Genomic DNA, 22749 nt, shown 5'->3' with positions numbered 1-22749 from the left:
TTTTGTTTTAGCTGCATAATGGGGTCATTTTACAAACATGCTGTCATTCCATTGTGAGGGTAGGAGTGTGTGCTGCTGAGCAGTGCAAGCTCTTGCATGTTTGTTGCATTACTTCTATTGTAAACAGTGTAAGTAAGTCTACCAGAGCTTTGCTCACTGAGTGAGAGGAATCAGTTTAGATAGGACTTCAGTGTTGGGGTGGCAGGGGTCTCTCCTAGACACTCAGGTGCTGCCACAGTGAAGACTATCTTTACAGCCACCTAGCTGGAGTCTGCTTTCACTGCTGGTAGCATTCAGCTCCAGCCCTGCCACAGTCATTGCAAGGACTAAACATCCTCCACTTTATTCAGCCGTGTTTCCATTTTATGGAATGCCTCCCAGGAGGTCTGAATTGGAGAAACCACTGTCTCTGCCTTGTGTCACTGCATGTTGTGTAGAGCCATCAGTGTCCTAGGAATATTGGGGTTGCCCTGGGAACCCTTGTTTGGCTCAACTGGTTGCTTTCTAGGAAAGTGTTAGGGATAAAGACATAAAAAAAAAAAAAATCTCTGTCCCCCATCCCCTCCAAGAGTGATGATGTACTATGATATATCTGAATCCACCTGGATAACAGAAACCTGATTCCAAGCCAGAGAGCTGTGGGTAACTGACACAGTGGTAAAAACAGGTGCATGCTGGAAGGCAGGAGTTTGCGGCTTTCAAAACTCCCTGGACACATTCATTGTTGTGTCTACAACCAGCCAAGTATTTAGCTGGTGTAAGAAGATGTATGAAGCCCATCGCAGCATTTTACTTAAAAAGGCCATAAAACCACTGTGCAATGAAATCTATGCTGGCCTGAAATGCCTTGATGCTATCAGAAAGCCATTCTGCTGTGATTCTCTGTCCCCCCAACTTTTCCAGTGTCCCTTACACAAGTGTATAGACTGATAGGTTTCTTTTATCTGTCAACTTTACATTATTAGCTGGAAGATTTACAGTGCCATTTTTTATTACTTATAATAAAAATAAATAATTTAAAATTTAATTTATATTATATATAATTAAAATTAAATGTTATATAATAAAAATATATAATAAATAAATGTAATTATTATATATAATGAACAATAAACAAAGTTAATAATAATAACATGATTTTTAGTACTTAAAAAAATCCTTAATTTAATTAGGCAGTGCCTATTTCTGTTGGCCCTCAGTTCTTTCTTCTTTTCCTTTTTTTCACAGAAATGGTTGTGGGATTGGAGGTAAGACATTCAGGCATTAAAATGTACATTCCAACATTATTTGTGCTGACCTGACTAACATCTACAGGACTAGTGTCAGAAAAGCCAGTTTAATTACCTACAAACATCCAAGAGCTATGGACAAGCACCCCAGTCTGTTGCTTGTAGCTATTGATAGGGCTAACTCTCACTAACTGAGTGTTGCAAAATAAAGATCCCCCAGAAGCCCAGTTAATGGCATCTTTGTTCCTAACCTGTGACTTTGTACAAGCCCTAATACTTCAGGTTTTAAAAATTAATAATGTGGAGCTGAAGTGAAAATAATACTTTGGAAGTGGGATGAAACAAACTCTTCCCTTTTCATCTTTCCCCAATGACTTGCAGGCAAACAAAACCCCAGGCAACTTCCGAACTTCCATAATTGCATTGAATTCCTTGTTAATTGGGCTTTTTTCTTGCTATTGAATTCTTTCTTGAATAATGCCTGCTTTATAAAGATTTGTGTGCAGTCAATAAACGTAGAGATTTAATACGATGGAGGCTGTGGCTCTGTATAAAGATATTTAGCCCTTAACTCCCATTGAAATCAATACCTTTGCAAATCTCGCTATAAGTGACTTAAAATTAATACACATAAAATAGGATTACTATTAAATGTTTAAAGGATAAAAAGATAATAACAACACTGTTCTCTGAAAAGTGACTGTAAAAATTGTATTTTTAGAGTTGCATGACAATTGTCTTCGGACCTTGATGCTTTTTATATTATATCATGTGTGCTTAGTTTGAAAATAAGAAGTTGGTGACTCTGTCTGCAGACTCTGCAAACTAGAAAGGAAACTTGTTTCATTTCCTGCTTGAACTTTGTCACAGCAAAAAAGTCCTGTCTTCCCCCATAAGACTCTTCATGATGCCTGTTCCTCCATTGAGAGTGAGGGTAAGAGTTTGTTTGTGATTCACTGGAAGTTAAAAGAATTCAAGTTACTTTCTTTTAGGAATACAGAGATAAGTGGGCTAAGGAGTGGTGACCAATATTATTTTTCTGAAAGAGGCTGTGGCAATACTAATGAAGCAAGCAGAGCTGCTGATCCAAAATATGTCTTTTTTTTTCCCAGAGCAGAGTCATATGTTCAGAGCTTTTGGCTGATACAAAATTGCTGGCAGCAATGCCTTGTATCAGCAGGGATGGGTGTCCATCACAGCTTTGAGATGTGGCCAAGATAAGCAAATTGCATCCGGCCTGTCATTAACCCACTTACTCTTGCTAGTTTTCATGCATATCATGTTGTTACTCAAAGGCTACCCAAAAGTCTAACAGGAAAAGATAGTTTGCTCTCCAATGTTAAACAAATGTAATCATCAGGACCAACTCTGGTGTGCTTGGTTCTGCAATCTAACCATGAGTGATGGAGGATGGTGGGATATAACTGGTGCAGCTGGAATTCAAATCCAAAGCTTAATTTACAATACTGTCAGGAGAAGGTAGATGAACAGTCATTGGTGAGACCATTGACTTCAAGTGCACAAAGTGGTAGTCTTTCTCAGACAAACATGGATTTAGTTAAACACAGAGAGACAGATATCCTCCTGAATTTCTTGCTTTTTGTCGAATTGATTGCATAGTGGTATGGGTTCTGATTATGTTTTCTGTTTTTTGTTTGTTCTTCTTTGCTAGTAAAACTCATTCCACTTCTGTGTAGAACCTCAGAATAAAGGATCTTGTACAGCACATCTTACAAACACACAATGACTACTGTTCAGTTTATCCTTTATCCTATCATCACTCATCTTTTCACTGTATTTGCATTTGCTCAAACTCTCTGGCTGTTAAACTGCTGAAAACTTCCCTGCTATTAGATCTGAGCAGAGAAACTGTTCTATCTAGTGACCTGCACAGTTGCAGCAGTCCAGTGGTGCAAACCCAGCAACAGGACTGTAGTTTGGACTAGGAAGATAACTCCCATGTTTCTGAAATGGGATAGGTGTTCTCAAGTCACAAACACGCAGGTGGCTAAGGAAGTGGTGAGGATATGACTGTTTCGGCTCGAAATTTCTTGACCCAAGTTCCAGTTTTTAAATTGAGATGAACTAGCCTGGCTACACGAGAAAGATGTTAATGTAACCAAGAGGAAACTGTATTTTATTAGCAGCATACGCTCTAGGGTTTGCTGATAACTGGTGTGATGTCACAGGTTTTGTAGTTTGTCTGTACCCTTCCTCTTTGCTGTTTGTTGTTTCATTCCAAATTTCTCAGCATTATGGTCACTGGCTTCCCTTTTAATGAAAAATGCGAGGCACATTGCCAAGTAATCATATATGGACTGATGTTCCATATGCCAGAAAGTGCTGTCGCAGGTGCATGGAAGAGAGGTAATAGAACTGTCTTTCTGTGTTATCATAGTCTTTTTAAAGAGTCTTTCATTGACATCACATGACACTTCCCATTGTAAGACTTCATTTTCAGAATCTAAGATTGAAACTATGCTTCTTTAGTCAGTTTTCTTGCCATCAACAAGTATTTAGTAAAACACTAGCCAATGACCCTTCTGTCGTATGGGTTTGTGACAAGGATGGTATGCTGTCAGCTATTCCCCGATCTTAAGGAGTGCTATCTACATGTTCCAGCACTGGAACTGGTGGTTGTGGTCGGCATCTATCATACTTCCTAAAGGAATTTCTGAAGATTTTATGCATTCCAACACCTTGAAGAGATATTTACTTATCAAGAAAATCTGTGTTGTAACATTATTGAAATGGTAAAATGGTAAAGTCAAACAGTACTAGTACGGCTTGTACAACTTGATGTAACCATCCTCTGCAAATGCACTGTGGGAATCTTTCCTCACTTGGTAACACACTTCTTTTTCATACTGTCCTCGATCTAGACAGTGGGTGGATAGGCCATCTCTGAGGGTGAATTTTGTTTGTAGTAAAGGAGAGTCTTGTTCAGAAACAGAAAAGGGAAACTATCTGGTGCCTGAGACCACCTCAGGACAAGAAAAAGGAGTCTCATGACAAAGTTGATTAAAGCCCTGGAAAATAAAATTCAGCCCTCTGATTTACTGTAGAGCTCACACATCAAGGTGTGAAGTTCATTACATCAAGTTTTTAGAGACGGTCTGCAGTTATGCGTTCCCCATTTTTGTAACCTGTTTGTCACTTGATCTCTTAGCACCAGGGAACTCATGTTATTCCTCCGAAGGGGTTTGCTGAACATGAGTTGCTCAGTGTTTGCAGCAAAGTCAAAGCAATCATGATTAGAGTGTATGGGCATAGCAAAATGCTGTGGTTTTTCTATCAGGATTTGAATACTACTCCATGAATGTCTCTCTAGTCCACATGTTAAGCAATGAAATTAACACAAAGTATTAATGCTTGAACTTTTTGAATGTCTGTTGGTACAAAGAATGAAGAGGAGTTCACATGGAAGAATACTGTTTGACTAAGCAGTTAGCAACTGTAGCATATTCCATATTCATTGAAGAAATTAAAAGTTGCACATGCAGGCTAACATTTGACATTTTCCGATATTTGTATTAATTGCATTACATTATGTGTTTCTGATGTTTGTGTTAATCACATTAATAATAATTTCATACTGTATTTATGTGAAATGTTATAAATGAACTCTGTGTATTCACATGCCCTGAAGGACATTTGAGAAATACGTGCTCTTTTTTTTTTTTTTTCTTAACCAAATGGACATATTATGAGTATAAGGAAATAATGATAGGTGTACATTAGTATTTGAATAAAAAGACACAAAAGTTGATACCAACCATATAACAGATATCTTTAATCCTTTTTGAATAGAATGGTATAGTATCTCTGTTGCTTTTAGTACTATAGTTTATAAATACAGTTTTGCTGCAGTGAGAACTCTTTGGGAAGACAGTGACCCAAGAGATTTTAGGAAGCGTTTTGTTTAGTATGATTTTTCTGCTTGCAGTTCCATACATTAGTAACCAGTTGTTACTAATGTATCATCAAAAATACACGAGAGAAATAAAGTATAATTAAACTTTTTTTTCTCTCTTTTTTACAGGTTTCTTTTACAACGTATTCTGCTCAGGCCAGTGAAGTTTGTTTAGCTGACCCGGTAAGCAAATATGCATAGTCACAGGTTTTTTGTGAAAATGTTTTCCACACATGAGGCAACTAATTCTGAGAGATCAATGTTCTGCATTGTTGGATCAAATTTTTAAAATCTATTATAAATATGTTCAAAATGCTGCTGTCAGTTTCTAATTTTAAAAATGTGTTGAAATTTCCAGAGTTCTATACTCTTTAATTAGAAAAGTTTCTTTTCCAGATGTGCTTAATTTTATTATTTCCCTCCCTTCTTCTTTTCTCTTGTTGTCCTAGTTTCCTCAGCCTTTGCATTAATATTTGTATTTTTTCAAAGCTTTACAAATTGAGCTTTTATTCACTGAGTGCTATCAGTCTCGCTCTACCTACCATGATATCAGCATTGCAAACAGGATTGTTTGATGAGAACTCCAAAGATGGTATTTTAACACCACAGGAATGTCACAGCAACACTTGAGTGGCTGATGGGAAATGGAGATAGTTTTGGAAATCATAAATACCATTTCTGTAGATCTGAAATGAATGAAAATAAATTGTGAAAAGAATGAAATTGCAGTTAATTATCTGGTTTGCTGGGCATCAAAAAATCAAGGCGAAGCACCAGTTTACACTCTTACAGTGCTTAGGTTGGCAGGCTGGGTTGTATGTTTTACCTGTGGAATTCCAGTTTAATCAGCTGGTGTTTTATGCTGTACCTACAGTTTGCAGAAAACACCTTTTTGGCCATCTCTTCTATTGTTATGGGTTTTAATGAGGGAGTTGGGCAATATAATTTGCATGCAGTAGAGCTTTAATATTGCCTACACCCAATTCAGTCGGTTTTTGATGCTTCTTATAGAGTGATGTGATAACTTGGTGGGAGAGAAAAGGGTGGACTAAATGAATTAAAGATACTATTTCATATGGAATGTTTTGTTCATGGTATACAGATATGATTTGCCTTAAATTTGAAGTTCCTGTGCTTTTCAATTGAACCCATCTTAGACCTGGTTAAAATAACTAAATACAGACAGAACAGTAAACGAGAACATAGAGTTCTTATGTAGGTCCTTCTTTTATGTTGAAATGTTCCATAGCTCTAACACTTTATCAGTACTGTTAACCTTATCTTTATTTTAGATGACATGGTCTCTAATCATCTTCTCATCATTCTAACTTCTTATCATTGGGGTTTTCCTTGGTGCCGCCAACACCTGGAAAGCTTTCTCGATCTCATTTCACCAAGGAGCAATTTCTACCCTTTGGATCTTCTGAAAATTGGTTTCAAACCCATTATTTCCAATACGTTTATTTCCTTTAAAAAATTGAGGTAGACTTCAGCTAGTGCTGTCTTTTGGGTTTCCCTTGTCTGATATTTCTGGATTTTGATTGCAAAATAGACTGCAAACAGACTTGCAAGCAGGGAGGGAAATCTTTGATTAAAAATCACCTAGTGATTTCAAATGTTAATCTTGAGGAGTTCTCAAAAACATTTCTTATGAAAACGTTGGTGACAAGGGGCAAATGCTCAAGGAACGAAATTTCCTTCACCCCACCCCCCTACCCCCACCCCCAACTCTGGGCCTTCTTTCTTTGGATCTTGAATATGTCCAAATTAATCATTCTTCCAAGGTTCATTATTCAGGCTTGAATATTTTTTTTTAATTTTAGTATTCAAAACATTACAAGATACAATTATCAATAATATATAAATCTGTTAATAATATATTTTAACAGCTCTAGCAAAAGGATCTCTGTTGACTATCTCTATTCCTCTTCTTATATCAAGGTGTCTCCTGAAGAGCTTGTTATGTCACTTCCCTTTCAGATATAAACTGTAATGAAACTGTAATGCTTAGACTGATTTGGAATAATAACTGGCTTATTCATCAATATGAGAAATTTGAGAAGATAAATCATTGTAGCTCAAATAAATTTAATTTAATTTTTCAACAGTCTTTTTTTCTTTAATATCATTAATAACTTTACTGAAACAAAAATCAATAAAATTCAGCAAGATTTCCACAAAACTTTCTTTAACAGAGCAAATAGTTTTGTTTTATTAAAAGAATGAAGTCAAATTCATCTGATCATCTAGATTGCATTTTTAGTGAATAAACTATTTTCTCCCATCTCCTTCCTATACTGTCCATACCCTCTTACTCCAGCCCCCCACTCCCAAAGATTGCCTAGTCTGTGTTTCTGGATAAAATGTATCTGTCTGCCAATGACATATTTTAAGAAAACCAGTCCAAAGGCCAGGCTTAGGCCTGGATCTGACCCCCAAAAGGAGTTTCATAGTTACAAACTGTTTACTCTCCTTCCTGGCTTCATTTATGGGCTTTTTTATCCTTAATGGTGATGATCGTAGCCTTCATAAAGTAGGAAAAATGAGCTAAAGTACACTCTTCTGCTGCATCGACATAATGTCTTTGTATGTATCCTGCACATTTCTTAGAATTAATTGGATGCTGGCTTATAACATGTCTGCTATGAGGGAAGGGTTTTGGCTGTATACAGGTGATGGTAAGCAGATCAGCATGGACGACTGTGCTGATTCTTTCTACTGGTAATGAAATGCGAGCTGATTTGGCACCTTTCACCTCTCTATGTACTTAAAACATGAATCAATGTGTTTTCAAGATTATTCATGTTTGTGATGACCCCCCTGTTCTGTTGGTGTTTGTGGGGAAGGATGTTGTGAGCCTGAATGATTGCCTACTGACTGAGGCTTTGGGTTGCTATTGCAATATTGTGCAGTAATGGTGTTTTCTGCAGATAATGGTCAACAACAATTCTTACAATAATTAGCTTTTTCACAAAAAGCTGTATTTTAAAGTTTGCAAACCTACTGGTATTCTCAGAGGCACTGAAAGCCTACTAAAAGTATGAGTCAGTTATTAATACACAATTTCCATACAGTACACAGATTGTGGACCAGATATTTTCTATATGGACATAGAAAATGCAACATAAAAATAATAATTTCTCATTCTTTCATTTTAAATCTACATTTCATGCACTCTTGAGCTACTGGTGGTACCTTATATTTTCATTACAAGGAGTCAATCTGAGGTCTCTATGAAATATAAAGAGCTCTAAATAGCTATCTTGGGAGAAAAAATCTTTAAGGTATATGCCAGAAGAGCTCTGGTAACTGTCATGAAAATTAATTCAGAAGTTTTTTGTACTCCAGAAGTGCTTGAGCCTCTTTGAAATGTTCAGAAATTTTAGCAAGTTAGGACTATTCTAGCACACCAAGTTACTGGCAGAGGCAGTGCATTATAAGGAATAGTCATTGCGAGTGAAAATTGGATTCACAGTTTTCACACAGGAACTCTGGTTGCCAGTGTTGTGCTTGAACAAAACCACAGGATTCAGCTAATGACTCGTCGCTCAGGTTTCAGATACGTACAGAGATCTCTTCACAAACTATAAACCAAAAGGTACACAAGCTAGAATAAAATAAATCAATCACTATATATTAATTGCATTTCACTTAAACTTTCTTGAAGCACCTGGTCCTGCCTCTCTCAGAGACCTCATACTGGATGTACTGGCCTTGGGTTTCATCCCACGTGGCAGTTCCTATATTATTCTTATTTTGAAGTCCTGTATGGTATAAAAATGTGTGCTTGTTTCTGTGCATAGGGGTGAGTTTCGTACAGAATCAATACAGATGAAATCTTTTCAGTTTGCCTCTGAATAACTAACAACCAGAAGAAAAACAAAAGCAGATTCTTGACTAATTGTTAGGGGTTGCATGCATCCATACTCAGAATTCCATGTATCTCTGAGTGAGTGCAAAATGTTCTTTAAAAGGCAGTGTTGTTATTAGAAGAATGCAATTTAATGCATGTGCTAATAGTTTTCACTATTGAAAATAATTTATTTCAGAGATATTTCTCATAATGCCTAGCAGTAAATAATTGCTCTTCTGGGCCCTTTCTGTTAATCAATGATAAAATTATATGAATATGTACATTTTGAGAGAGGCCTTAAATGAAGCCATTCGTTCGAAAGGACTTTTTTTCAGCTTGGGTGTGCAAGACTATGAAGGAGTTTAGTACAAGTAATTATAAAAATATTGCTTGTGAATCTCAGTGTAACTAATGCCATTTTGGTTTGTTAAGAGGGTATTTCCTTTCAGTTTATGTCAGTAATGGAAGCCTGTAGAGCACCCATTAACTTTGTCTATAAATTTTCATTTGCCGTATTTTTATTTAACTAGTCCTAAATTCATTGCCATTTTCCCTTCTTGTGTAGTAATAGCTACTAGTCAGCTATGCTAAATCCTGTGGATCACTTGGATGGTAGATCTCTCCAAGGTTTTTACTACTCTGGACTGACTTTCTTCAGTGTTATAGCACATATATCTGCTTTTTCCCAGCAGGAGGTTATCATCAGAAATAATCCCTCACTTTGATCACACATTTTGTGCACGCTGGTTCAGATTCTGCACCCACACAGTTAAACACAACCTTAGTAATGGTGGATCAAGCCCTTCCTATGCAGATCTCACCTTGGTAAAGGGAGTAGCTGCTGATGGAGAATAAAAGCTCTGTGTGCTAGTCATTGAGAGACAATTAGAGAAGGGAAATCGAGCCTTCATTAGTGGATCAGGACTGTGGTCCCAGCCAACTGTCTATATTCAAGTCAAGATCCAAACCCCTGTCTCCCTTCAACTAGCTCTGCCACTAAGCATTCTCTTTGTCTTTATTACAGGAAAATAAGGGGGTTTTGTGATCTTTTGAAATTAAATACAAACCTTGGAACAATAGGTTCTAATGTGTGTGGAATATACAGCATCTCTGCGCTATGTCTGTAGACCTAGGAAAGTCTAATCATATAAGAGCCTCAAGGTAAATAATGAATTAAAATATTTTTAATACTCTTTGTGCAAAGCTTATATACTAAGTTGCCAGCACATATATATATATATATATATGTATATGTATGTATATGCTCCAGTTTTGAAGCTACATTCAGACAGAGAAAGGTCTTGTTTTCAGACAATACAGATTTTGACAGATCTTCGTACAAGCATAGGAGGCCATTTGCAAGGTCAAGCTCTCAGCAAACTGGGTAATTCTTTACTTCTGCCATCCATCTTGCAAAATTTGATAATTTTATTAATGCTTCAGCTGTTGGATATGAGTATGAAAGAACTCCTCCTTTCACGCTCTCTTTAACTTTGTAGCCTTAGTAGTTACAGAGGACATTTTCAAAGACTTATTCTAACTTCAGACTCTTGGGTATTTCTGAGAGTGTTTTGAAAGCAAGAATATCCAAGACTCAAAAGTAAGAACAAAGTCCTTTTTTTCTTCCTTAAATCTCATCATTTATGCAATATTATTATGATTTTTACAAGGAGAAGGAAGCCTGAAAAAAATAGTTTCATGCCTAATTATTCTAAATTTAAACAATATTAAAGCAAGTATTTAAGGCAATTGCCTATTATGCCTTCATTCTTCATTCTACACTTTCTTGTCTTCATAAGGAAACACCAAATAAAACCTAAATTACCAGTCACCTGAAGTAGACTATGTGAGCATTTCAGATGAAACACCTCACCAGTTTGATTCTGTAGAGCTTCAAATTTACTTTTAAAAATTGGTCAGATATGTAAGGATAGGATAGTGTATGTAAAATATTTTTTTTTTCTCAAATACCTCCAGACAGTAGTATGTCAGAAGTTACAGGAGTGGTGAACTACAAGCCTCATCTTGGAACAGTAGAGCTGGGACTATTGTGGCTTTGGCATTTTCTCAAAATTAATAACTGCATGAGATACTAACTTATTTCGTGTTTTACAGTATCTTAAAAGCTGTCGTATGTCCAAAGGCTTAGTTTTAAATAGTTTTTCCTGGAACATTTAAGGGAGATTTCATATATAAATATACCAGCAGTATTATTTTGTAGTTTGAGCTGGTATCTTCAGGAAGTTATTTTTATTACTGTGTCTTTTATGTCTGAAGTTACTTGGTTAATTTTCCTAATATATAGCAACAATGAACAGCTGGTCTACAATTGTCTTGTGATTTCTCAACAGTTTCATTTTTCTAACCCTCTCCGGGGATAGTTTTTACACAGTATTGACAACCTTGTTTTCTGATCTTGGAATGCAACTAAGCAAATAATCAGGAATTAAAATGTAGAAAGGATGAGGAGGAAAGGTTTGCTAAAAATGAGTTAAAGTATTTTCCAATCTTTTTACAACTTCCCTGCTGGAAACACCGGCAGCTATGATAAATTAAAGAAGTTAAATTATAGAGTTTTGTGTACTGACTCTGTTCTGAGACAGTAATATGTTTTAATCTTTTGTATCCTATTATCTCATGATGGTTTTAAAATGAAGCAAAACAAAAAAGCTTTTTAGCAAGCACATCTATTTCTTCCTGAATAGAAACTACACTGTAAGGAAATCACGTTCTAAGGAAGTTACTTATGTTACAAAATGAAACATAAGAGAGCTAGGAAATGGCAGATTTACAGATCTAAATCTGTTCCCCATGTATCAGTCTGAAGACTGAATGTGGCAGGGTCCTGCTAGAAAATTATGGTGCCTGAATGCATACTCCTAGATATAACTTCATCTCCTTGAGACTCAGTGATTGTAATGTTTTCTTCATGCTTTTAAGGGTAAACAGAATACAAAACTATTGCAAGGTGTTGTTCTTTTTGGTGGTGTCTCATGTAGTCAAGGAAAACATCATGTATTTGTCAGCCTGGGCTCACAGGATCTGTAGTGTAATTCCTGCTTTCCACTGCAGATGGGCATCAAAGTAATTTCCAAAATGCCACCATCTAATAGAAAAGACTTTGCTTGCATCGATAACAAGACCGGACGCGTACAGCTTTGTGGTTTCTTTGGTCTATTGCTATTGAATAAGAAGCATAATCGTTTAAAAAAAAAGAAAAAAAATTACAGCCAACATTTGATGAGTATCTAATGGTGTACTTCTCAGGGAAGAGTGGGGAGTGCAGAATGGAAGAGGTAAAAAATGTGCCAGGAAGTATATGACACCAAGGATTAAGGGCATATACGGAGTATATGCTTGGCTTCGTAATTCTTCATCACTGAGGGTTTTTGTTTGTTTTTAAATTCCTCAGTCCTATTTCTAAATTGTTCTGTACAACTTTCTTTCTCAGCTGTTTGCAGGCTGTTCATGGACTATTAGTATGTATGTATTTACGTATAGACTTCTAGTACATACGTAACAGGCATTATCCAGAGGAAGAAGAATAACTTAAGAAAGAACATATATGGGGAAAGGATGAAGGGTGCCTTGGAGCACCCTTTCATGTTGCAGGACACAGTTTCCTAGAGCAGGATTTGTTTGGGGGCTTTCAGGTTTTCTCCACAAACTGATGTTTCTTCATGTCTGTCTGGGTTGTCTTGCTTTCAAGCCAATTCCTCAATTGAGACTTCAAATATCTATGATAGAGAGATGCAAGTATGCTAGATTGGGCCCATTGAATGTACAGATGCCAGACTTATTGGAAGTGACACTGTAAAATTTATATGTACACATTGCAATCTGAAGGATAATATTATGCAAATATTCCTAACCATGACACATTAAAAGGTAGTTACATTTTATACACATCCATTAATATTTTCCCTTGAATATCAAGTACTTCTTCCCACCTGCCATCTCTTCCATGTTTTCACTTGCTATGATGGTTAGGTGTCATAAAGCTGTCATAACGCTGTGACTAGGCTTTTTGGTTAGTGGAGCCTTGCATAATCTGCATTTATATTGTGCTCAACATTTTTTAAACAGATTACACATTTCAAGCTGAACTAAAAAGATATATTTTTAATAAGTATTCTTCCTTTGGGGCAGATTCTGAATTGCTTTTGCTTTTTCTAGCATACAGCATTACTAAGTTTTGCCCCTAAGCAGTATATTAAAAAAAGGCTTAATTGCTCATACTGAGTCCTGCTTACACTCCCACTTCAGACCTACATTTATGCATATGATGGTATCACTCACTTTAGCAAAGAGGTAGTGATTCTAGGTGCTCACGCTTTGATGGTGGTGATACTTAGCTCACAAGTCATCTAAGCCACCATTTTAGTAGCACTGTTAAACAAGAATGGTAGATTTCTTCCTCCTTGGAATTTTACCACCTAGTTAGTTCATACTCCCATAAGCACTTGCAGTGCATTTATAAAAATTTAGCTCTGCTGTTTCAAATTGAAAAAAAGTAGCCACAGTAATTAAAAAAAAAAAAGTGTCAAGCATAGTTAGGCCATACCCTTCTATACCCCCCGCCCTGCCTGTCTCACACAAATACTGTACTTTCTGTTCATCTCTGTGAACATTTTCAGTTTCTGGATTTAAATGCCAGAATTCCACACTTGACAACTAAGTGAGCAGATGAATTGCCAGTCTATAAACAGTCACAGCTCTTGTTGAATCTTGGTAACATTTGAAAGTCAGTAATTTGTTTTTTCTGATCATGGCTGTCCATTAATGCCATTGTACCTATGCCCTTAAGTACTATGATTTCTTTTCACCCACTTAAAAAAGTAATTGAAAAAAACCCTTTTTTTAAGAAAGCCTTTGGCAGGTTTGTTTCTTCTTGGTTAGATGGTGCAGAGGCTTGGTGATGTCTTTAGAGGGAAGCAGCTACATATTTTGGTTTTGAGTCTTACTGAAGATTTGAAAACACGTTCCTATTATCTATTACCTACCTTGCCATTTTGGTGAGCAGCAACAGGAAAGCCATGATCTCCATGAGCATCTCTTAGCTGCAAAGTGTAGGAGAGCCACATGAGGAGCCATATGTTTAACATGCTTCACCAAACAGTTCCCTCTTCTCCTGCTATCCTTCACAAGGCCTGAGCACCAGTTGCAAATTTTACCAGTGAAGGTACTTATTCATACAAGTAGTCTCATTACTTTCATAAGTATAAATTAAGAGTTTGTTTTATTGTGAAGTACTATGTATTATTCTTCATGTTCTATTCACATGTACAGAAACCATCACTCTAGGTTACAATTAATGTGCATTCATTTAGACAAACCATATAAAAACAATTCTAGTTTAAGAAGTTTAAAAAGTTTAAAATTGACAAAAGGTATTGAATTAGGGAATCTACTGGCAGTGACAGTCAGAAGTGTTTCTTGGAGACTTAATAAATCAAGCAGTAAGCTTGGCTATAAGCCTGTATGTATAATGCATGTAGTTGTAATGGCAACGTTATGAAAATATCATTAGCAACATTATAGTTAGGCATGTTAACATCTGCAGTTTAAATAGGATCAATATCTTCTTACTCACTTGAAATGATTGAATTTTATCTCTAAAATGAACAAGATTTATTTTACAAAGCATTGCATGTTCTAATGTTTCTCCATCCAAATTTGTTGCAAATGTCCTGCTCATGATCCTGCTCCTTCTTCTAGAAGAAAAAAAAAAAAAAAAAATCACAAGCTACACTGGGAAAAGCACAGTTCTGAATAAAGGCAAATAAAATTATTATTTTACAAGAAATTATACAATACTTGTATAAGATTATTTCATTTATGTAAAAAATGTAGTAAAATTATACATGTAGGATATAGATAAAAGATTATTACTCATAATAAAATTTTATCATCTGATATCTTGATTCAGCAAAATGAAATTTTTTTTTATTATACATCTGCTGAGGTTTCCATGTTTGTACTCCAGTTAGGAAATAGGACTCTTTAGGCACTGATACCAGAAGTTAAAAATTTCTAGAAATCTTGACAATTGAGTACATTTGACATTTTGAAGAGAGAACAGCAAAAAAGAGTAAGAAACTATTTAGATTAGATTGTATTCCAACAGGAAAAAGTAAACTGAATTAAGAAGGAGCAAGTGAATGGGTCTAATCCAAATAAAATATTTTAGTGATGAGAAATTATGAAATACGATGTGGATTATATTTTTTTTCTACACACAGCATTTTATCAGTAACAAGGAGATTAATTAAACCTTACAATGAACTAAACATCAGGTATCTGTGTGGTTAAGTATTTGAATGACAATTAAATATTCCTAGAAATTGTACATTATCAGTATAATAGACCTGATTATACAGAGTAAAAGAATTCATGTCAACCATGCTGTCATTTAAATAGTACATCATAGATGTACCCCTGGGAAATAAGTTCCCTCAAAGCATAGAAATCCAAATTGGTAGAGAAGATAAAAAATGAACAATGGAAATACTTTATTCCATATAGGTTATTATAATGTTCTTATCATCATAATATCTGATTACTTACTGGTGGTGCATTAAACTATGGGATTAGCATCGGTTGCTTAGTGCTCTGCTATTACATGATGATTCCTGTAGAGCTGGGGAAAGGTGGAGTAGGGAACGTGTGAAAACTTGCTTAAATGTTAACAAATTCTGCATGTGAAAATGTTAAATAAAAGAGGAAGAAAGAACCTTAATGATGAAAATTATATCCAATTAGGTGGAAGAGAACATATTTACATGTCTTGGCTAACATAGCAGACTTTTGGAAGTTAGGGCTAGTAAGGGTTGCCATTTGATTCATGAAGGTTGATATCTATTTCCAGAGTAGTTCAGAAATGTCTGACAGACTGCTAAAAGGTGTAACAACCTATAAAAAAGACCAGAATTTCTGAATATTGGATTTTAATCAATCCAGTCTTAAACTTAGAAAGGAACAAAGTTTCCAAAATATAGCATCTTCATAGCTCTTCCTTGACATTATTCCCAGGGCAGAAGGTGTTTTTACCTCCCTTTGGTAAATCTTGCTGTGTCTAACAAGGGTTGCTGGTACCTGGGCAACCTGTGACCTTGTGTTCTAACTAAGCAATGCTGGGGAAATACCTAGAAAACCTACATTCAGAATATACTCAAAGTGAGTATTAAAAGGAGAATAGGCAAATGCCATTAAGCTAAAAAGTAAAACTGTGTTCAGCACACAGGAAAAGCAAGAAGTTGAAAATATATAAACTTTCAGGGACTGAGGCAACTCTAAAAATAATGAAATACAAACTAGAAAACTATGGAGTAAAATAATATCAAAGAACAATTGAAGAGACTCTTTCTATCAAATATAAAAGGAATAGTATGATATTTCAAAATCTTCTGCAATTCTGAGGTATTTTTGTGTCAGTTTCTGCAGGAAGGTCCAATAAAATTCTGTTTTTAAAGTAGTTGTTTAAATGAACAAAAATTTCTTAATGAAATCTTTATATATATATATATATGTGTGTGTGCGTGTGTGTAGTTACAATATCTGTGCACAGTATATGCTAAAGAAATACCCAACTAACTAAATGGATAATTGTTCCTTGATATCAGCCTTTAAAATTTCTTGATCATTTAATTTTAGTCTATGTCTAACTACTTACAAATCTGTTATCTTCAAAAATGGGGCTGAAGCATATTTAGAACAGCATCTCTTTGCACTGCTTTTATTTTGTGTCACAGGTTATTTTCTAAATGTTGCAACTGCCTTTCTGATAGCTATTACACAGTTCTGAGTTATGTCAAATAGCGAATAGATGTTTTGCTTAGCACCTTTTTCTTTAACTGGAAAGAGTACAGCATTTGAAATCCCAGTGTTCATCCTACTAAATACTTTAATTCAGAAAACAATGCAAGACTTGAATTTGGACCCAAATATACAAAAAATTGTGCTGGATTTTTACTTAAATCAGTTTATGCTGAATAATCTTGTTTTCACAAATCCTGGAAAGGCAAAGCTACATATTTTTCTAGTTTCAATAGACATTATTTACTGCTTTGTAGTACATGAGATATTTAAGAGTTCAAATAAACAATTTGGAACTTTTAGTGGGAAAATACAGATAGTCCAGCTTGACTTAGACTATAGCTGCACAAGGTGTTCACAGCTGGACACATTACCAACAGGCCGATGCCCCAGTTGTTAAGCATCATATGTGAATAGTATCTCTAGAAGCTCACAGTACAACATTAACCTGAAACTTGTATGGTTACTGCCTAAACATTTTCACAAATTTTATGATTTACATTGCACAACTTGACATCAGGAGCAGAATCTGCTTTCTTGAAGAACAGAACTTTTAATGTGCAGCAACCTATCAATTATGCTTCCTCTCCAGAAGTGAGTATTCTGTCAGTAGTGATTTCTTACAATACTGTGGGGGCAATGCCACAAGCAGAAGAAAAAGGGATTAATTATGAGCTAAATAACTCTGATTTTTTATAACACCCACAGATCCATACTAGTCTCTTCTGTATCCTCTGCTGCAGAACCTAATTCCAAGGAAGGCTTCATGAGACAGAGAAAGGGTGTGAGGGAGATGAAGGCTTTACTGTCATGTGTTGTACTCAAGAAAGTAATATAGGAATTTTACTGCCAAGCAATATTTTCATAAGGGTTCTTTGACTACCTATGTGTCTGTGTGTACATACACACTATAGTATCTGCAGAGTAGCTCAGGATGGGCCATACACCTGTAAAATAGAAGTTACTGTTGGTAAGTAACTCCCTAATATCAGAAGTAAATAGAGGGCTTGGTCACATCACACTGAATCAAAAAGTACTGTCTTTTTGGAAAGAGTTGCCAAAATAAAGAAATTCAATAATTTATTATAAATTAGTTTGACATGTAATTTTTCTTCCACAGTAACAAATGTTTCAGGACAAAACTCACAAGAGGAGGTTTGAATGAAATAGTGCTGTGGTAGAAAGTCTTCTTTGGCAAAAATACTGTTTCCTACAATAAATTTGGTTTGCAGATACTTAGTCGTTAGGATTTACATTATGACTGACAATGTATATACAAATACTATATTCATTTTCTTTTTTCATTATTAGGCACTTCTAGTACGTTGCCACATCTTTTGAGAGCAAAGCAATACCTATGCTTATTTATTAGATTGTTGGATCATCCCAGGCTCTTCATTAGATATAGAGACCAGATGGAAGTGGATAAATGGCGAGGAAGTTCAGGGAAACACGTAGGCACTATTCATGGCAAAAGCAGCATTTTGTCAGGTAGATAAGGAGGTAATTTATTAGGAGATCCCCCACATATATATAGGAGAAGCCACATGGCTATTTATTTAAAACTGCTACAAGCTGTCAGTAGATACCAGCATAAGATAACAATCTGAGGTGGATGATGACATATTGATGGATGTTTTGGTTCATCTTAAAGTTGTATGTTATTGTTTAGATAATCTGAAGAGACCTCAATAAAGTATAGAAATTTTACTGCGCTATTTTTTTGTTTACATAATTAGAACCAGCATCTGCTATAGTTGGTTTTATTTTCAAGACCCTTATACTCAAAAAAGTTCTGCATACTTGATTAAATTGTTGTGGATGATTCCCCTAATTTCAGTGAGGAGGCTAGTTGTAGTAAAGTTGAATACAAGTGTAAGAGTTTGCATGATAAAGGCCCAGAGACATTATACAGATCCATTCCTCTCCCAGAGCATGAAAATAAAAGGTTCATCATTGGACATACTGGATGAAGGACATGGTTGCTGCAAGCTTTGTGCACAACACTGCTTTCTATCAAGTATATATTGTTCAAATTCATATAGGAAACTGGCATTCCTTGTGAAAGTATATTTCTCTTAAATTCCCAACCCCATGGCTGTTGTTAATCCTCTGAGGACAGAACTAGATTCTGTTTGCAGAAATGAACTGCTTTTTAACTACGGGGACTGTTTTCGACATGTTACGTTCTGCTTTTCTCCTCCTTGATAAAAGCTATCCAGAAATGCATTCCAGAAATCCGTTGCTTGGTTTCATGCTCTGCAAGCACTGGTTACCATAGTGTTTTAGAAAAATACCTTTTCAGGAAGCAGATACATAATCAAATATAGTCCACTGAAGTTGTGCTGAATGCACCATCTGTTAACAAACTGAAAGTAACATATTTGTAGATTAAATGATTAGTAACCTTTAATTTCCTGTTACAGTCAGAGAAATATAAAAAAGAGGGCATGAGAATATCTTCAGAAGCATCCCTTTACATACCCTGAAGCAGCCTACCCTTTGAATGTAACTCATTATGAATGTGTTGTGACAGTGTTATAAACTGACTCTCTTCAACAAGCAAGTCTTTCTGGAGAGCAAAGCACAGTTCCCTCCACCTAGACTGTACACATTTCTGTAGATACTCTGCCTCTGAGCCACTGGAACAATTAATGCCTCCTAGTTATTAAGCCATGATATGCCCAGTACTGATCAAAAAGCATTGTATTCATATTGGTTCACTCTTGTTTGAAGGTTGCTTTATATGTTGTTGTTGTAATTAAAAAAAAAAAAAAAGCAAGTTCTTGCCTTTGATCCCAAAGAACTAGGCATTATACAAATTTGAAGTAAAATGTCTTTAATGTCGTTAAGTCCATAAAGCCTATGTAAACATTTACTAGTAGTTGAGAAGTCCAGGAAGATATTGAAACAGGACTGAAGTACTCTTGTCACAATTTGAAATAAGTAATAAAGGTCTTCTGCTTATTACTAGGAAAGATGAAAACACCTTCTAGGTACCTGACCCTCGTTACTCCTTTGTGCACTTCAGGCATTCAGTATGGAAAATTTCAAACCAGTAACTAATAGACTATGCTATCTGCTTTTGTTTAATGGTTCAGCATGTTTCAAGTTCTTTGATAACAATTTTGTGCTTATTTATAAATTGTCACCCATCATCCAAGTCTGCGGCTTTGGCTATCAAGTGTGAACTCTAACAGTTTCATAAGCTCAAGTTGTTTTCAGCTACACTATGGTAATATTGACTGTGGTGTGGCTCCTGTCTCCCCATTGAGAGAAAACAATCTGATGTTAACATGAAATTGACAGTGTTATATATTCACTAGTGCAGCAGATAGATATATGTAATATCATGAAATTCAATGAGCTGTGAAGTCACAAATCATATGAATTCATATATTGTTATTAAATCTGTGCATTGCTGAATTCATTTATTGAATATGTACACATAATGCTTGGTATTTATTTTCTATGTAGTTATTCAGGATTTTCTGGTAAAATATTCTTAACTGACCTGCCAAATCAAAACTTTGGGGCAATAATCCTTTCTTTTTAAGACAATTTTAATTGCCAATATTTTCTCCAGTACAGAACTTAATTCTGATAAAGATGAGTAATGACCAATTAACCAAGGATCTGGTAGCTAAGATACTCAACCAGTTGCATAAAAACTTGTCTCAGTGCTAAGCTGAGTGCCCTGTGCTGGTAAGCTGTGAAAAGTCTCATGGAAGGAAGTCTGGTTGTACACAGGAATATGGCCAAGATGTGTAGGACAAAAAATAAAGAAATGTCTTTATGTAACTGCACAATGTGAATTTCAGATAGATAGTGTGGAACTGTAATTTAATAAAGATTTTGAGTTGTGCGTGCTATAAATCTTCTGAAAAACAAGCTAATATATTTAGTAGCTCTGTACTGAGAACATGACTTTTCTTTTATTCTTGAGAGATATTACTTTCAAACTGCACAATATCTCTTCTGTGATGATGCCAACCAGCCATAGTGTGCCTTTTTGGTTTGTTTTTTGGTTTTGTTAATTTTATTTATTTATTTTCAGAAAATGCTGATTCATTGAAAAGAAAGGTGCTTGCATTAGCACCGTTTCCTTTTGGAAAAAAAAATATTGGAAAAGTGCATTGTGAAAAGCCTGCCTAGACATTTTCAACAATCAAAGTTCATTTTTTGTATTTTAAATAACTTTTCAGGTCTGTAACCTATATTTAATGCATAAATAGTTCCCCTCCCCACAATTCAATAACCTGTAAATTATACATGTATAGTGGAAGCAGGAGTTAAAATCCAGTGTCCTCTCTCCTCTGCCTTTGATCACTCATAGCGTGCTCAATCTTCCGAGAAGGCTCTATGCCTTTGATCTCCTCTGCCTCCATCCCTATGTTGTTCAGTGTATCTGAGGATGTTGATTATTTTGAAGTGTAGGTATTACTCTTATTATGCCAATGCAAATTAAAAAAAAAAATTGAAAGAGTAGCCATTTGTATTAAAAATATTGAAGAAGTCAAAATCTACAATTATTATTTAAAACAATTTAGTGTACAAAGTGTTAATTGCTCCAATATAAAAGTACTTTAAAATCTAGATTTGAAGGTTTGTGCTGTTTGGAGTCAGATTATTTTGCGAACTTAAAAATTCACATAGGGTTGTTGAAAAGTGGGATACAGAAAACTGTTTTCTATCCAGTTTTAATCATTTTTACTTTAAAACTAATTGATCCTTTAGTCTGCTGAATCAAAAACACACCTTATGTTGGGCTATAATGCATTTGTTCTTTCTTTTCAACTTAGAGTTATGACCTGACAAGGGGTTTTTTTGGCTAACAGAACTCAACCTGCTAAGTATGTAACCCAGCAAAGTGCATGCACAGGCCCCATATTTTTGTAATTAATTACCAAACTGTGTGGGGTGTGTTTGGATATGTGTACTTACACCTGCCTGCGAAACATTCTGTCCAGATTTGTAGGAAGATAAGGGCCTAAAGATGTATGTAACTTCCTTCCTGAAATAATTAAGGATGTTTTACAAATACTTATTTTCTCTCTTTGCCCATGAGCAGTGAACTGTGCCATATTGAGGTGTGAGGTTTTAGTCAGTTATAGCAATAGGGGGATAGGTGACACATAGCACGTGTTCTACTGAAGGCTACTTTTGACTCAAACCAGCTAAGCAAAATGCTTCTCTTAAATAACATTGCATAAAATTTTAAGTTCTGAGCAGCCAGGATTCATACAGGGTCATATGGGAAAGGTATGCAGTAAAAACATAAAAACTGTTTATCAATGATTGAGAAATCAATGGTACAAAAATTGCCCTTGTGGCATCCTTTTTATTCCCGGTTTACATTCAGGTCAAGAATGAGTTCTAGGAAAAATAAGTGGCCCTGGAGGACCCTTGCTGCCCAGCAGGTTGTGTAGCAAGGGTCCTCCAGGGCCACTTATTTTTCCTGGGCAGTAGGGAACAGGAAGCCATCTGCGCTTTCCACCAAGTTATGTCTGTGCAATCCCAGACCCATGAAGAGTTTTTCATTCTGAAGCCTGGGAGAGGATTGGTGTTGCAAAGGTGCTCCATATATGTAGGCGTGCAACTCAGCTAAGCATTGCAGCAGTTTTTGAAGCGGAGCATTGGAATGGGACTTACACTGGGGCAGGTCTAGGCACTAAGCATGCTGCTAAGTCAGGAATTAATGAAGCAGTTTCTGACTTCAATTCTGACTATACTTGTCCTTGTCTTGAAGAGATGTTAAGGAAAGAACTCAACATTGCTTTATTTATCACAAGTAGAAGGCATGTAAGGAGTTATTTTTGCTAGCTAACTCCCTGTGTTTACTGTCTTCCTGCTCTAGTGACCAGGAACTAGATCAAGGTATCCTCAGCTTTTAGTTTTCAAAGATAGTGGTCAAGTTGGTGCAAACTGTGTAGGTGGTA

General features: G+C 35.8%; 1 long non-coding RNA gene across 4 annotated transcripts in view; it reads left to right on the top strand.

The window, feature by feature from the left end:
* LOC130145095 (uncharacterized) overlaps positions 1-22749 on the top strand; it is a 300065-nt gene that overhangs the window by 229923 nt on the left and 47393 nt on the right. For all 4 annotated transcript variants that reach the window (XR_008820373.1, XR_008820371.1, XR_008820370.1 and 1 more), the window contains one exon: positions 5272-5325. This is a non-coding gene — a long non-coding RNA (uncharacterized LOC130145095). The remainder of the gene's footprint in view (positions 1-5271; positions 5326-22749) is intronic.

This window comes from Falco biarmicus, chromosome 2, assembly GCF_023638135.1.
Source record: "Falco biarmicus isolate bFalBia1 chromosome 2, bFalBia1.pri, whole genome shotgun sequence".
Lineage (NCBI taxonomy): Eukaryota > Metazoa > Chordata > Aves > Falconiformes > Falconidae > Falco > Falco biarmicus.
Note: the sequence above shows the minus strand (reverse complement) of the source record. Positions and strands in the feature narration are given on the sequence as shown.